Below are 6,419 nucleotides of genomic sequence, written 5' to 3'. Positions count from 1 at the left end.
CCCCAACAGAATACACCGTATATTCTTTCTGAAATTCACCATCCTTCTCTGTCCTCTCCAATTCATGCAGCAACAAAGAACCCTTCTACCCCACCACTGTCATATGTTGTGGCCTGGCTCTCCCACTCTCCTCACAGAGACAGCAAGATTTGCTGACTTCTTTACTTGACAGTAAATTTACAGTATTTACTCAGTTTACACTATTTATTCTTTAAAAATATAAGTACCTTTGACTCAAGACAGCATCGTCTCTGAACATATCAGAACATCACGGTATTGAAGGGTTCTTATATATTACAGAGAAGTAATAGACCAAACCGGAACTGCTACAGAGGTGCACTTTTTGGCAACACTACTAAACTGAGCAATTTTCTATTCTTTGACACTTCTAATGTTGGGAGCAGGGGGTGAGGGATGGGAGAGACAGAAATTATTCCTCTGTCTCAAAGTTAATTCTATGACATCCTGAGACAACTGTGTCTATTTCTTCCCTACAATACTTGCTTCCCCGTTAAAAATTTATATATTTCTATCCCAACCTGTTTGACAGGTACATGCACCTGAATAGGGCGAAAGTACAGGAGGGATTCAAAAGACAGGAAATGGATATCAAATATATTTCCATGCTCTGTGTAACTGGATCTGTACCACTTTTTTTTTTTTTTTTTTTTTCTTTTTTTTTGGAGGGAAAAAAAGGTAAAGAAAAAAGAACCAACAGAAAACACCAAGTAAACCGAAAACAAGCCTTCCCAGTTTTCCTGAACAGTGATAAAAGTGATAAAAGCAATGAGATCAACAGTGGGGTTTCTGAGAAGCAATCTGGCATTTCAAAAGAATCCCTCCCTTGTTCTCCACAGGACATTGGTCTTCTTGCACAGCAGAATATAGAAGGATACACATTTTTTGGGCTGAGAAGCTTCCAGGTTTTTCCAGAACCACAGACTGCTTCATTTCTATGTAAAACTCATTGGGGTAATTGAACCCAAACTAGTTTCTTTTACAATGCCTCAAGGAAAAGAAATGAACATAGCACCAACCACTTTATCCCTGATATGATTCCAGTCATGTTCCCTTCATTGGTTTTTGGTTCTCCCACTACCCACAACACTCACTATAATCTTCAAACCATGCCGTGCAAATCCAGGCTCCATGCTTAGGTCACAGTGATAATGCAATCTGATCCAAAGCAGTCCTGCCTCGGACAGCCCTTCTTTGCTCTTCGCTCTTCTCTGAACTCTTTCCTCTTTTCCTCTTTGGCCCGTGCTCAGTTCAGGAAGTGCAGCACACTGCCAGTCTCACTGACAAGTACAGGAGGAGGTTTGGAGAGGAACCTGGCAAACATTGACTGGTATATCCACAGCCTGGCTGGAAAGAGGAAGAGAAAAGCAATGCTCAAGGAAATTAACTCAGTCTGCCCAGCTTCGTAAGTGCCTGTTGCCCAGGGTATGCTCCTCTACATGAATCACATTCTGTTCTGTCTTTTTTGCTGCTAGAACTGATTAAAATTCCTTTCCAACTCTTCTTCACTCTTTCAAATCAAAGTCATCTCATAATAACCTCAGCAAATGCTACCACCACACTGCAGCTATTTTTTCTTCAGACAAAGCTATTTGCCCATTTCATTCCAAGTAGTTTCACAGTAATGGAAACGCCATTCAGAGATGAATAACTTAATCCTTTCTCTTAACAGCCTTCCCTATCTCTTCCATTTGATTTGGTGTCTTTGCCAGCTCAGTATATGTTTAACAGATATTTCTTGGTGTAAAGACCTTATTTGCTAAAATATTTGTACAGTAGTTAGGCAAAATTATGGTTTTTCAGCTGCTTTCATTTCAAGGATAATGCTGCGGACAAGAAGATAATTTAAGTCATTACAGCCTGTCAACCAAGATCTGTTCACTTTGACTTTTCAGGTAATTACACTTTTTTAATATTTATAATGTAAAGTATATAGAGAAATAAATGTAATTAACAGCATAGAGCAATTGCTGATTTTCTAAGCTCTAAAGCAATGACTGTAGAGGACAAGAATGAGATAGTTTATTTTAAGAAAGACTATCCAATATAATTGTTTAAAATATGAGTATATTGCAATTTACTGGACAGCCTAATCTAATTCACATTAAGCATTTATAAAAAGGCATTACTGTTTTGGAATTTAATCCTTCTGAAAAAGGACAGACTGGTATGATACTTGAATCCGTCTCATACGTGTCCATCTTGTGTGCACACTGTAGAATTTAGAAATCTAATTCAAGGAGAGATCTGCTCCACTTGGTGTCAGACTTCTAACACAACTCCATTCAACACAAGTAGGCACACAACAATCAGCAGCTTGTTCCAGAAACTCCTAGGAGGACAGTTGGCTTTGTCTTACCTTCCCATGCAAATGTTACAAGAAATAACTATAGTATATGCCACGTGTTTATCTGAACACCAGAAATATACGTACATGTATGTTGGGGTCCCTCCCCCGCCGTGTAGCCCTGGGAGAGGGGCCCTGAGGGCACAGACACGGGGCTTCCCTGCCCCTGCTCAGCCTCGTTCCCATGGGTTGGTTTGTGTTCCCTGTGCGGGCAGAAGGACCCTTGGTCCGGTGACTGGAACAGTTCCTGGGCAGAGCCCCGGCCATGCGGCTGGAGAAATAAACATCTCTGAAACAGCTAGCAAGAATCTGTCTGTCCATATATATTTCCTTTCCACGGGACTCCTGGTTTGATATATGCGTGTTGCAGGATCCCCACTGCAACAAATGGTGGAGAATGCGGGCAGAACGATCCCCGATCCCTAAGCGACTGATTTGTGTGAGTAAACCCTGGAAACTTTGGATTCCTCTTCTTGGTTTTGCTTTGCTATTCCATATCTAAACTATGGAGGAACCGTGGGAAGACTCTTGGCTCTCCGAGCCGCATATGGACATTTATCTTAAACTTAAAATGATTCTTGAACAACGATTTGTAAATTTTAGCTTGATTCAAGCTCAGAAAGAACTGAAACACTTCCTGGCATGGTTGTTTAAGAACCTTTTCTATGTTTCTTGGGATTTAATTCTTACCAAGGGCTTTTGGAAAACCGTTTGGACACAGTTAATATTTGAGTCAAAATATATGCCGATGGAAGAATATTTTCGTGAATATTATTTAGTTACCGAGACTGCTGAGCAATGTCAGCTGTGTCCTGGCGAAGGGAAGCCTGGCTCAGGGACCGTGCGGCCCAGGCCACGTGCACCGAGCGCTCTGCGAGCAGCAGCGAGGCAGTTCCCGCGCGCGGGTGGAGCCACGCGAGCCGCAGTGTCGGTGGTGGAGCGAGGCGCGGCGGGACCCGGCGGTGCCCGCCCGGTCCTGTGCAGCGCGTGGTGGAGCGAGCCCCGGGAACGCCCGACTGAGAGGGGCGGCGCGCAGGCGGCGGCTGGCGGCAATGGCGGTGGAACGGAGCCGCGCCGAACCGAAACATGCGCTGGAGCAGGGCGCGGGGGGGTCATCGCTCGGGGGCCCGGCTGAGACGTGGGTGCAGCGCCCGGCATTGGCAGCGAAGCTGCGACCAGAGGAGGCGACGCACGGAGAACTGAGCGGCGCGGCCTGGCCCGGCCCGCGCAGCCCCGAACGCGACCCCGGGAAGAGCGCGCAGGCACGAGCAGCCCCGACAATTCCAACACGGGAGCGACCGAAGGAGAGAGCAAAGACGCAGCGAGACAGAAAACAGCAGCCACTCGGAAAAAGGAAAAGATCATAGAAACTAAGATCTTAGGGATAGTAAAATGGTATAATGTTAAGCGAAATTATGGTTTTATAACAAGGTGTGACAACCAGCAAGACATATTCGTGCATAGAACTGCTATTAAAAAGAATAACCCTGAAAAATGCATCCCAAGCTTGGGAGATGGAGAGGTGGTGGAATTTAATATTGTACTAGGGAGAAAAGGGTTACAAGCATCGCAGGTCACTGGGCCTGATGGTGTTCCTGTAAAAGGCAGTATATATGCAAAAAATCGTAGTCATGTTAGACAGTATCTCTATTGTAAGTCCCCCCTACAGTCTCCCTTTCCTAATCCCACCTTTCCCTTTTACCCTATGTCCTATTACCCCCAGTGTATTCCCAATCCGTTTTTTCATCCATGGTTTCCCTCACAAAACCATACCTCTGCCAATTGTTTCCCCAAAAATCCCTTTCCAATGCCGAGTGGGGGATGAAAAGGGGGAGGGAAGAAGTTAAACCCTCTCCTCCCTCAGTTTCCCCACAAAGCATGCTCAGAGAGTCCTGTCTCCCTTCTGTCAGCCCTAAGATGTTCCAGAGAATCTGTTTGGACATTTAAAGACTCAGGAGGGTGGCTTGTTTTGTTTTGAAACTGTTCTTGTTATGTTTATCCAGTTGTTTTCATTCTCCTTTTATTAAAATAAAACGGGTGAGGTGTTGGGGTCCCTCCCCCGCCGTGTAGCCCTGGGAGAGGGGCCCTGAGGGCACAGACACGGGGCTTCCCTGCCCCTGCTCAGCCTCGTTCCCATGGGTTGGTTTGTGTTCCCTGTGCGGGCAGAAGGACCCTTGGTCCGGTGACTGGAACAGTTCCTGGGCAGAGCCCCGGCCATGCGGCTGGAGAAATAAACATCTCTGAAACAGCTAGCAAGAATCTGTCTGTCCATATATATTTCCTTTCCACGGGACTCCTGGTTTGATATATGCGTGTTGCAGGATCCCCACTGCAACACATGTATGTTAGCTTAAGAGGAATGTTTAAGGTGTCTTTGTGGATAATTTCATTCTTGTGATCTCCCTGTCTTAAGGGCATCACAGTTATCAGGTGATACCAAGGTAATTAATTCCACAGATTAACATTTCTCTGCCTATTCCTTGGTCAGGCCAGCTAATTCATATCCCCTATCTTTTTTTCCTTCTGGAACCTGCAGAAACTGTTGCTTTTGAACATTGGACTGTCTGGAACGACAACTTCACTCAATCCAATGGCCACATCTCGAGACATTCCTGCTGTTCACAACTTTTCTTTTGTATTGCAGGTACTTCTAGCCTCGTTTTTATGGATTAAGGGTAGCAACCAGGATCCCAAAAAAATACCAAGGTTTGGTTTGATTTGCCTTCGTTGCTTCAATCTATATCTGCAATTCCCTGCTCACATAGACATTTGTTGTTTTCTTTGGTTTTGTTTTTTTTTATTATGGAGCCATTTTTCGTTTTCAACTTCAATTTGTACAAATGTCACAGATGCTAAACCATACTTCACTGTCCCCAGCCTGTAATTTAGCAGAGTTGAGAAGGGATCATAGGCTGAACCTACATACTCCTTTAGTAGGCAGCCAAGTATTTTGATGTCCTTTTCCACCAAACTATTATGTATGAACTCATAGACTTTACATGCTACACCACCACTGCAACCTCATAGACTCCTGACTGGTGCATTCCCTGATACTACTGTAGGTCTTTCCAGTGAGCCCCGTGAACGCCCGACCGAGAGGGGCAGCATGTGAGCGGCGGCTGGTGGGGTTGGACCAGAGCCATGCCTAGCCAAAACACACGCTGGAGCGGGGCGCAGGAGGGTCATCGCTCGGGGGCCCAGCCGAGACGTGGGTGCAGCGCCTGGCAGCAGCAGTGCAGCTGAGAGCAGAGGAGGAGGCGCACAGGGAGCTGAGCGGCACAGCTCGGCCCAGCCTGCACAGCCCTGAATGCGACCCCGGCAGGAGCACGCAGGCACGAGCAGCCCCGACGGCCCCAGCAGCCCTGGCAATTCCAACACGGGAGCAAACGAAAGAGAAAGCAAAAACGCAGTGAGACAGAAAACAGCAGCCACTCGGAAAAAGGAAAAGATCTCCGTAGCTAAGGTTTTAGGAATAGCAAAACGGTATAATGTTAAACAATATTATGGTTTTATAACGAGATATGACAACCAGCAAGACATATTCGTGCATAGAACTGCTATTAAAAAGAATAACCCTGAAAAATACATCCCAAGCTTGGGAGATGGAGAGGTGGTGGAATTCAAAATTGTACAAAGTAGAAAAGGGTTACAAGCATCAGAGGTCACTGGGCCTGATGGTGTTTCTGTAAAAGGCAGTATATATGCTAAAAATCGTAATCATGTTAGACAATATGTCCATTGTAGGCTCCCCCTACAGTCTCCCTTTCCTAATCCCACCTTTCCCTTTTACCCATATCCTGTTACCCCCGGTATGTTCCCAATCCATTTTTTCATCCATGGTTTCCCTCACAAAACCATACCTCTGCCAGTTGTTTCCCCAAAAGTCCCTTTCCAATGCCGAGTGGGGGATGAAAAGGGGGAGGGAAGAAATTAAACCCTCTCCTCCCTCAGTTTCCCCACAAAGCATGCTCAGAGAGTTCTGTCTCCCTTCTGTCAGCCCTAAGATGTTCCACAGAATCTGTTTGGACATTTAAAGACTCAGGAGGGTGGCTTA

At 45.7% G+C, this 6,419-nt stretch overlaps 1 long non-coding RNA gene across 1 annotated transcript; it reads left to right on the top strand.

Annotated features, from left to right (window-relative positions):
* The first annotated feature begins 1,694 nt into the window (after positions 1-1,694).
* LOC116444775 lies at positions 1,695-5,705 on the top strand. The gene is made up of 3 exons (XR_004240483.1): positions 1,695-1,913; positions 5,010-5,071; positions 5,428-5,705. It is a non-coding gene; the product is annotated as an uncharacterized LOC116444775 (long non-coding RNA).
* The last annotated feature ends 714 nt before the right edge of the window (positions 5,706-6,419 follow it).

Source organism: Corvus moneduloides, chromosome 5 (genome assembly GCF_009650955.1).
Source record: "Corvus moneduloides isolate bCorMon1 chromosome 5, bCorMon1.pri, whole genome shotgun sequence".
Lineage (NCBI taxonomy): Eukaryota > Metazoa > Chordata > Aves > Passeriformes > Corvidae > Corvus > Corvus moneduloides.
Note: the sequence above shows the minus strand (reverse complement) of the source record. Positions and strands in the feature narration are given on the sequence as shown.